We start from the raw sequence: 10,381 nt of genomic DNA, 5'->3' as shown, positions 1-10,381 counted from the left end.
AATGAACAGCTCTCTGGGGCATGTTTGAAGCTAAGTGGTCGGTGTGGCAAAATTCCGTGTGTTTCACAATTCTTAAAAGCTAGYGGAACATTCCTAAGTGCTAGCAGGACGTAAAGTCCAGTTTTAATTTAGGATCAGTGAGTAACTTAACCAGACACAAGTGCCATACAGCTGTGGCAAGCCTGAGAGRATTCCTGGTGGTTTCCACAGGGCCTGGATTTTGCCCAGTATGTATTAGTGCAACAGTTAGTGTGTGAATGAAAGGATTTTGGTGAAAAGCATAGAGATTAGTGACTGTACCTGCTGAGAGGAGCATGGGACGGAGTTATTTTGAAGTCAGGTGATGGCAGCCAAATGTTTGTGAGAATTGGCTGACTCACCTTTGCCCCAAATTGGGGATTTTTCATCAAATGAAGTTTTCCTGAAATGCATCATTTGGCAAAATATTTCATATAATAAACTAGGCTGAAAATTTCAAACCTAAAAAAGCTTCTGTTTAATTTGTAACAGCATTTTTATTTATGTCCTGGAAGATGGCAAGAGTATTGCAGTTTGAATTAACRTTGCTTTCTAAGTGTTATTTAAAATTGTAATGCTTTTATTTGCATTAAGTCTTGATGTTTTATGGCTGTTTTTTTTTTTTTTAAGTCAGCTTTAGATTAATATAGTTGGAGCATAAGAACATGAGGGAGCTGAGCAGGAAACTGAGGGAGGGTTACTATGTATTGCTCATGTGARTGTGCTGATCCAGCACGCAGTGAAGTAATGGGTGCTGGATTAAGTCCTTATTTTTTAACAAAAATAAACATTCCCTCTATTTCTTTAATTTGGCTATTTAAAGGACATTTTTCAGTCCAGAGGATCTTGTGTTCCCCATGTGACCATTTTAACAAATTTGATGGGCCTGTTAAAACTGGGGATGTGACAGTTCAGACTTAGASTTTTTTCATCTTGTTTACTGTTCCACATAAATAAATCACAGAACTATTAGGTTCAAAAAGCCCTCTGAGACTACTGAATCCAGCTGTTTTGAAAGTCAGCTCTGGAGAAAGTCTTTGGCAAGACCTAGGAWGCACTTAATAAAGCACCCTGTTCCTTTTAGTAGCAGATTAATCATGATTTTGGTGCTGTGCTGCATATCTGAAACTATACTTTACCCACAGAGAAGTTCTCCCAGCCGTGCTAGTAAATTGAGAACATGTCCTGGCTCCTCTGGGGTAGCCCCCTCCATGCACACAGGAGGTGTAGAAAAGCCTTGGGCTTCTTGGAGCCTTTCCCAGGCCATTTCCCTGCTGGTATGAGCAGAATCCCCACTGCTCAGCTAAAAGGACTTCAGGGTGGATGTGGCACTTTCTTTATGCTTTTCTTCTCTCATGGTGCCAGGTGAAAGCTCTGAAAGGTGATGTTAAGCAAACTTGGAAGGGATGTTSTGTCAGAGTTGTCAGAGCCAGGCTTGGCTGTGCACTGCTCCAAGAGGCTGCCTGTGGAGGAAATAGGATTTTATCATCAGAAAAAAAATCCCAAACTGGGCACCTGTGCTAATGCTAATAAAAGGCTGTGTTTGCCACATGACAAATGATGACTTGCTAGTAAGAATAAGGCAAATTGAGAGGATTTGTGTATTTGTGTACTATAAATTTATCACTATATAATGGTATATGTCACCAGACCATGTCTGAGATGAATGCATCAAAGGCCAGRGATGCAGGAACTGGCTCTGAGCTGCCTTTCCTGGCTCCTGCATTTAAGCCCTGAGAGACACTAGACAGAAAAGCACAAAATCCTTAGCAAATGGGGTCTCCTAGAGAAGCAGGAGTGGTTTTGGTTTTTTTTTTTTTTCCATCTAAGTGCCAGATTAASTAAAGACTTGCTTCCAGGAATCCAGATTGTTAGAGATCCAAATTCTGGCCCAAAGTTGTGCTTGGAAGCAGTGATGCTGCTCTCTCCAGTGTTTGTCTCTGCACTTAATTCTTGATTCACCCTCCGGGTGCTCCTGGCACTGACCTGCTGCCCACGAGTAGGGCAGGAGCATTGGTCACATCTGGGATGTTCCTGAGGAATGCTGACTCCTCCTGGCATGGAACACCACCTGCCTTTGTCCTGGGGAATATTGGCTGATCTGTAAACGCTTGTGCTGTGCTTGGCACTGTTGTTATAAATCAAAGGCAGAAAGGAGCAATAGGAAGATATTTCCTGCCTCACTATCAAAAAGGGGGAAAAAAATGGAATTAGTTCTTCCTATTTTTTCTTTTTTTTTTTTTTAACTGATGGGTATATTTGGGAAATGCTGAGTAAAMAAAGTGTGTGCTGTACCCAGCCATGGATATAACATGGAGACATAATTTGTAATTAGATTATTATTAAATAATTGGAGACSGTGAACCAGCTACTTGCTTAGTGAGGAACTGTTTCAAACTTGACAGTTTTGTTAAAGCTGCTGTTACCAGAAGTAAAGCACTGGGGAAGAAGAAATCACTGGGATGGTAGGGAAAATGTTGTCACTTGTGCAAACAGGTGGCCTGCAGCTCCCTGAACTCTAGGTGGGCTGCAGAGGAAGGAAATTCCTAGACTTTTACACTGTTACTCCACTCTGAAGCAGCTAGGAGTTATTTAGAGGTTGTGTTCTGTAAATAMCCCCTTAAAATGAAAGATCTGTTCTGCACCTGCACACTAAACATGTAGAGGTACAGCAAGGTATCTGCCCACGGCATGCGACTAATATTTGCCAAATACTGATCTAGTGTGCATCTCTTTTATCTTTAACTTTAGTCCAGAGCTCAAAGTTTACCTTTTGTTTAAAAACTGATTTYACAGGGAGGTCATGTCCTTTAGCTAATCCAGCAGCAGTAGAGGTCTGTAAAATGAAAATTGAGTTTAYCATTACTTGGAGGAAAGCCCTGAAGCCCACACAAAAAAACCCTAGAGCATAGAGGTATCCACAGACATGGCARTATGCAGTGAGCCTGGACAAGTGGCAAAGTGGAGGAAATAATTAGTCCACCTTGGAATGTTGTGGTGTTGTTAGACCCAGCCTCAAACCAGAAGATAAGCCCTGACCATTTGTCCCTGACCCAGGCACAGCCCCAGCCCTTTCCAGGRTGCTGGTCACTCGTCCCACCTTCAYGTTTTCACTGCAAAGAGTGGGCTGAAATGATTCCCAAATAGCTGACACCCCAAAGCACACTGGGAAAGGCAGGTTTGACACTAAATGGCCACTAGAAAAAAAATCTACTGTAGCAGAGGGTGTTGTTTTTTACTTCCTGTTTTCCTTCATAAAGTTATGTGYRTTTGTATATAACAATCTGTAAATAGGRGTCAGAAAAATCCCACTCCTTGGAGACAGAAATAAGATATTACACATTAAAAATGTACTCACAATTTAAAACTGAAGGAAGAATGGTTCCTGTTCACAGCAAGTTTGGCACATTTCACTTCTGTGTCTATTGAAATAACTCTGGACACGTTGGCCAGGGCTGTGTGTCAGGCCTTGGGGACTTCAGCGACCAGGGCAGGACAGCCTGAAACAGAGCACATTCCTCTGCATTAGMAACATGCTGGGGACAGCTGGGGACAGCAATGAGCAGAAACCATCAGCCTCTGGGGCTGTGACTTCATTTTAACCACACAAATCATGCCAAATATAGGGATGCAACTCCTCAGACTCTCTGACCACAAACCCCAGTTTTGATCTAGTTTTCAGGGTGACCAGCATGTCCTCCACAAAAACCACAGAAATTTGAATTTTTTGCCACTTTTGCAAACTTTATCTCAGCTTCGCAAAAGCCGATCCCTGCAGATCCTTGCTCTCCAGAGCATCAGTCCTTACTGATCTGCAGTTCCCTGAAAAACCTGTGCCAGTGCCAGTCACAGCCTGGCTGAGCAGAATTSTGGAGAGGTCAGAACCCTCACCTGTACAGTGGAACTTGGAGTGAGATCCAGCTACAAATGGATCTCTGGGAACAGCCTCCAAAATATTCTAGGATCGTACCTTTAAAATGGCTCCACAGGGCAACAGCTCCAGCACGAGTCCKTGTGAGAAACAAAGCTCACTCTCCTGTTAGAATTTGAAAAATTTAATAAGGGACAATAGGGGACAAAGGCAATAAAGCAAAAGTGGCAACTCTGGGTGCTTTAGCCAAAAAGCACACCTGTCCACCATGGCAACACCCCTTCCATACCCTTTCTATTGCATCAGTCCAATACATATTCATAAACCATTATACAGATTCAAACATTTGCCAAACTAGTTTGYATGTTCCAGGAACTGTTTGGCACGGCCCCTCCTCTGATGCGCCTTTTAGAGCGTGCGCCGTCCTCGTGCTTGTGGCTTTGAGGTGCAGTGTGTCCCCCTGTTCCGTGGGCTCAGCAGTGACAGCTGGTGACAGTGGCAGTGTCCATAGCAGGGTCTTTGATGGGCTGGGACACCCCTGGACTGTCCCTGTGGATCACTCCTCCCGGGTGTTGGGGCTCCTTTAGCTGAGCTCCTTTGCACAGCAGAGGATGAGTGTCCCACAGCCTGTGTCCATGCCCAAAGCCACCCTGTGCTGCTCCGGCAGCTGAGTGCTGGGGTATGGTCTGCACCCCAGAGGATGAGTGTCCCACAGCCTGTGTCCATGCCCAAAGCCACCCTGTGGTGTCTGGGTGTGTGCTGCTCCGGCAGCTGAGTGCTGGGGGATGGTCTGCACCCCAGAGGATGAGTGTCCCACAGCCTGTGTCCATGCCCAAAGCCACCCTGTGGTGTCTGGCAGCTGGAGAATGGTCTGCACCCCAAACGTGCCAAGTGATCTCTGCGTGAATGTGCCCTTCTCTCCAGGCTGAGGTGTTCTGTATCTTATCTTTGATCAGTGAGCAGTGTAGCCTGGCCTTGGTGGCCCTCTCTGCAGCTTTTGTGTAGTTTTGCTATAATATGCAAAAAGTCCTTCGTGGAAATGTTTAAATCACAAACTATAATATTTCAGTTATTACAAGTTAACCACAACTACTCTAAACCAACAACATCAGTTATATTACAACTGTGTYTAAGTTACAAAAAAATAAAAACATTAGTGATTATTTCACAGCTAGGTCTGCTTAACTAAGCTACTTCTACAAAAGGGCAACATCATATTATAATGCACAACACAGAGCACCCATCTTAATATCTGCAAAAGCCACCACTATGTGTTTGTCACATTGTCCCAGCCCTGGCTYGCTGACACACACACCAGAAGCCAACAGGCACTCAGGCCCTGCTTGCAGAATTCATGAGCCAAAGCCTTGGCTTTCTGCCCAAAGCTGAGGGAAATCTGACAGCATTAATAAAGAGCCTTTGCCAAGAGCAATCACCCCMGTCCTTCAGGCTTGGCAAGGGTTTGTACAGTGAACAGACCCCAATTCACTTCCTAGTTCTAAATCTTTAACAAGTCTTGTTAGATTCTGGACAGTCAGTCAGACCACASAATTAAAAGACTGCACAAGGAATAACAGAAATTTTTCCATGAATTGCAATTTTTTTTCCCCCTCATCAGTCTGTGACTGTAGGATGAAGTCTTTGCAACCAAGAGATAAGAGAGCTGTTATAAACACTTAATCCCCTCAAATATTGTTATTTCTCAAAGAACTGTGCCAGCACGGAGCTGCTCCCACATGCCTAGAGTGCTTTGGGAGGGGCAARACCCTGTCTCACTTGGGTTTGCAGAACTTTGAAGATAAATAAAGTACTTTGCGTTGTGTCTCAGCCCATGGCAGCGCAGGAAATGAGACTGCGGTTGTCACCAAAACTGCGGGAAAAACAAAAACCCTCCAACAACATTTTACTGTTAAGAGAGTCGAGGATTAGATTATTTGTGGCCAGAATATTGTTGTAGCTAGGATGTGCCACAGAAATTATCCACACATAGCCTGGGTGTGCAGAAAAGAAACCATTCCATGACACAAGTATTTTACTAGATCATCCCCAATCTTTACAGTCAAAACCCATAGAAATGTATTGGTTCAATGTTCATTGGTCCAAAGTTGTGCAGTTCTTAGTATTCAGTTTCCTATTGGACCCGGACTGATTTCCTTATCAGTTTTTTCTGGACCAGGTGTCTCCAACCCTGCCAGGGGCCACATGTGGGGTAGATATTCATTGATATTTCATGATGGCTGCTGATACTGAGCTGATGGTCATTATATTTTTGGGTAAATTTTGGGAGATTCCCAGTCTTCTGAGATGTTAAGCTCATCAAATCTCACCTGGTGGAACAATGGCCTGGAAAGAAACTTGCAATTTCTTTTCCTGGGGCAAAGGCAAACAAAACCTTTGACTAAAGTTCTATAAAAAAAGATTTAAACTGGTATATTTTCCAACACTGTGAGTGCTTGGATGAGCAATCCAGGGAACTGGGAATTGCAGGCACTTGATGGAACTATTGCCTTAGGTCTGTTTAGGTTATATCTGTGAGAAGTGGGATTTGGGCTGGAGGGGTGCTGTGGGGAACAAAGGATGGAGTAAATCYGCTCCCTGGATGTGCAGKGAAGGACTGAGGTGCAGGGAAAGGRGTGTTTATGAACTGGTATTTCCCTGAAACTGGGGCTGGAGCAGTGATGGGGGTGCCGAGGCCTGKCAGGATTGGCCATAACCAACCCAACCAAGACCCTGAACCCTGAGTAGATGTGTCAGACATTTCCACTGGAAGCCAAGTCAGTAATAATTCCAAAGGAAAAATTATTTTGCTTATGCTTTCCTTTGGAATTGTTAGGGCATTTATTTTGGTTCTTTTTCTGGTCTCTAATTTCCTTTCTTAAATGAGTTTGTATGCTCCTGATACAAAAGTGTGTTTTCAGCTTGAAATTTGAGGTGGTTTATTTTGTTTCCTTAGGGTTTGCATTTTTTCCCCAAACTAATCATCCCTTCTATGAATATTCCATGTTGTTCTACATGACTGTTTTGGTTATAAAGCAGAGAGACAGAAGCAAATTTACCTTCTATTATCTTGAATTTTCCAAACACAAGTGGAACATCTTGGCACTCCCAAAACCACTTCAGGCACAGCTCTCTGAAAAATAACATTTGAGAGGTTTAACAACTCTCTTGTCTCTTGATCCCAAAGATTTGGTCCTACAGTCCCAGGCTGATAAGGAAAAGCTTATGTTATTCCTTTTGCAGCCTTTTAATTCTGTTGTAGGCTGTGCTGTCCAGTATCTTTCTAACAAAAGCTGTTGCCTTTGAAGCTCTTTTAAAGGGATGATTAGAGAACATTTGGGAGGCTCTTTCCAGAATTCCAGTTCCTGGGGGTTTTGTTGAGGATGTGGCTCACACTGAACTAGATCAGAACTGGATTTTGTGCTGAGGGTCTGAGGAGCTGCATCCCTRAATTTGGCAGGATCTGCAGGATTAAAATCAAGTCCTAGCCCCAGGGGCCTATGGTTTCTGGTCATTCCTGTCCCCATCCAGTGATGCCTCTGGCTGTGCTGGGAATGTTTGCTGGAAATGCAGCATCCCTGGGAATATCCTTTCATTCCAGAGCTTTTGGGCTTGTCAGCTTTAAGGTTTGTTGGAAGAATCACTGGGAAGAACGATGACAGTGAAGTTTCCCAGTTTGAKTCAGCCCAGCAGATCCCAAAGGCTCCTTCAGGAATGTTTATTCTTTTCTTGCCTTTCTGATAACTTAATCTCCACCCTGCCGTGAGCCATTAATTAATCAATTAATTATTAATTGCAGGAATGTTTTCTGAAACCTTTTCCCTTTTCTGMATTTGACTGTAGAGCTGTTCCCTCACGTCCTTTCCCAGCCTAAAGTCCCTGCAGCTCTTAGCTGGAAAAACCTGGCATAACTAGGCAGAAGTAACATTTTTAACTGAAAGCCTGGGCTGATTGAGAGGGGACACCAGAATTGGTCGCATAGGAAAATAAGAATTTAGGGYCTAAATTTGAGTTTATCTGTGAGGCATTTTTGAGGAAAAAATTGAGGTAATTTAAGGGGAGAAAAGGCACATTTTGGTAGTAAAAAAAGAGTTAATCAACGTAGCACAGGAAGGAAAATTTTGGGGGTAACACTGGATGTAATGTAGAGGAGACAAAATGAATATTTTGGAGTAAAAATGAGGTTCTCAGTAGTGGGCAGGAGAAGGCAAGCCTGACTAAATTTCTGGAGAAGAGAATTAAGTATTTGAGGRAAAAACGAGGTGATGAGTAGTGGACAATAGGGAAAATTGTGGGGGTAAATCTTGAGAACAGCTGCATGGTATTAAATAAATACTTTGAAGCATAAATGAGGGAATCAATGGTGGAAAAGTAGGGGAATTTTGSGAGGTTAAAACTTGAAAAAATCTAAGAGCTGAGAATGAGTACTTTTAGGTAAAAATGAGGTAATATGTTGTGGACAATAAGGAAAATTTAGGGGCTAAAACTGGAGATAATGCCTAGAATAGAGGATTAATATTTTGTTGTAAAAATGAGGAAATCAGAAGTGGACAGACAGGGAATATTTGGGGAGAAAACTGGAAATAATCCGCTGGCATTATGGAATGAACATCCTGAGGTGACCTGAGGTAATCAATTATGGACACGAAGTGAAAATTTTGGGTGGAGAAATGGCTATTTTCTCCAGGATGGAGAATGAATATTTTGAGGGAAAAAACGGATTACTGGTAGTGGACAGGTAGGGAATATTTGGGGGGTGAAGAGWTCATCTACACGAAATAAATAGGGGATATTTTTGAGAGAAATTGGGGCCAGAGGTGAGGGTCAGTCCAAAGACAACCCTGCTTCACCCCTAAATCCAGGATCATTTTTACAAGCTGCCAGCTGAGGGACTAAAGCCACCTAAAAGGGAGCCAAGAGCATTAAGAGAGTCGGTTCCTGGGAATCCCATGACTGTGGTGTATTGGAATTTTTAACAGTTTTAAGCTTTTGATGACAACAATGTGATTCTTCCCTTGGATTATTCACTCTGTGGAATTTGAGATTTCTTTGGATTTTGACTTCCCCCCAGTGGTCCTGACACTGCTCAGGAAATGGGAGGAAAAGCAGAGTCAGAACTTCTGGCAGGCTCAGGGTGTTTTCCTCCAGAACAGATTGTGAAAGAATTGGCTGGGACTTGGACTTTTTTTTTCTGAGATTTCTAGAATTCCATACATTTGAGGCTCTCCCAGCCTGTGGTGAGGATGTCTCCCTGCAGAAACTGATTTCCTTTCAGAACCTCAAGAGTGGCCTCTAGAAGTTTTATTCCTTGAGGAAAGGGATGCACCTCCCTGCCTTCAGTGTCACCCACCAGTGAAATCTGCAGTCCCTGAAAAACTCCAAACTTAATCCTAACAAAGCTTTATCCCATTATAACTTTTTATTTGAAGGCATCTCAGAGAGATTTAATTTCTTAGAGGAAAGATTAACCTGTCTTTGGAATGCTGATAGGGGGTGTCCTTAGGCTGGAAAGGAAGGGATCTGGAAAACCCCCCTGTGACTTTGGGTTGTAAACACTCACCTGGATGGGAAATATCCCCCTGCAGGTRGGACTAGCTGGCACCAAAACACTTSTGCCGCAGATCAGCTGAACCCTCAGAACTTGTTTTGCTTGTTTGTCTCGGGAAAACGATATTATACCTTCTGAGCCATTGGGAAAATGCTGGAAAGAACACGAGTTCAGGGTTATTAGAAGTGTTCTGTGCAATGGTATGGTTCTGATAYGATGGTATCAGGGGCCCTCCAGTTCTGCCCCAGAGCTGGTGTTTAAAGCAGCAACAGCAGAAAAGAAAAAGGTGCATTTGCACACAATTTACCTTGCTGGCACCAACCGTTCCCATTCCAGACCGTTCCGTGATCCCAAAATTGGCGTAGTTGAATGGAGAGGAATGCTGAGAATGCCAGGTTTGGGGGTTCAGCGCGGTTCAATCTTTGTGAGTCTGCTTTCAGATTAGAATATCCTGTGATCTGGAAACAAAGAGGGCCAGGCCACAGCACCCGGAGCAGCTCCTGTCTCCGGCGGCGATGCCACCCCGCTCGTTCCCAAGGGATGCGGCGATGCCACCCCGCTCGTTCCCAAGGGATGCGGGGTGCGGGAGCGCCGCGGGGCTGCGGCCACGGAGGAAGGGGAGGGGAGCCGGGGGCTGCTCTCACCTGCAGGGTGCGGCGGTGACCGAACAGGGTCCTGGCACCGGCGGAACGTGGGGCTTCCCAGGCTCGATTCCAGCCGCGACTCAGAGGCTACGGGAGGAAATGACTCGGCCACCGGTGGAGCCCAAGCTCCCCGCGGCCATCCAAGTCCCCTCTCCCCGCTCCTCCGGCCCCAGAACCTGCTCCCCGCTCGCCGGGGAAGAGGCGGCACTGCCCGGGACCCCCAGCAGACACCGAYAGGACCCGGACCCGAATCTCCGGGCCCGGATCCCGGTGCCGGCCTCACCTCCGCACCTCGGGCTCCGC

General features: G+C 44.7%; 1 long non-coding RNA gene across 3 annotated transcripts; it reads right to left on the bottom strand.

The window, feature by feature from the left end:
* Positions 1-461: 461 nt before the first annotated feature.
* On the bottom strand, positions 462-10,381 carry LOC130583866 (uncharacterized). Of its 3 annotated transcripts, none has more exons than XR_008966456.1 (8): positions 10,362-10,381; positions 9,742-10,165; positions 9,447-9,587; positions 6,946-7,019; positions 3,989-4,054; positions 3,377-3,518; positions 2,789-2,854; positions 462-1,481 (listed from the first exon to the last, which is right to left on the bottom strand). It is a non-coding gene; the product is annotated as an uncharacterized LOC130583866 (long non-coding RNA). The 3 variants fall into 3 exon arrangements; XR_008966457.1 differs by having other exon boundaries at positions 476-1,481; positions 9,742-9,892; positions 10,079-10,375; XR_008966455.1 differs by having other exon boundaries at positions 477-1,481; positions 9,742-10,375.

The sequence above is a fragment of the Malurus melanocephalus genome, unplaced genomic scaffold (assembly GCF_030028575.1).
Source record: "Malurus melanocephalus ecotype Western Australia unplaced genomic scaffold, MMel_1.1 scaffold_636, whole genome shotgun sequence".
Taxonomy (NCBI): domain Eukaryota; kingdom Metazoa; phylum Chordata; class Aves; order Passeriformes; family Maluridae; genus Malurus; species Malurus melanocephalus.
This window is presented reverse-complemented; position numbering and strand designations above follow the sequence as displayed.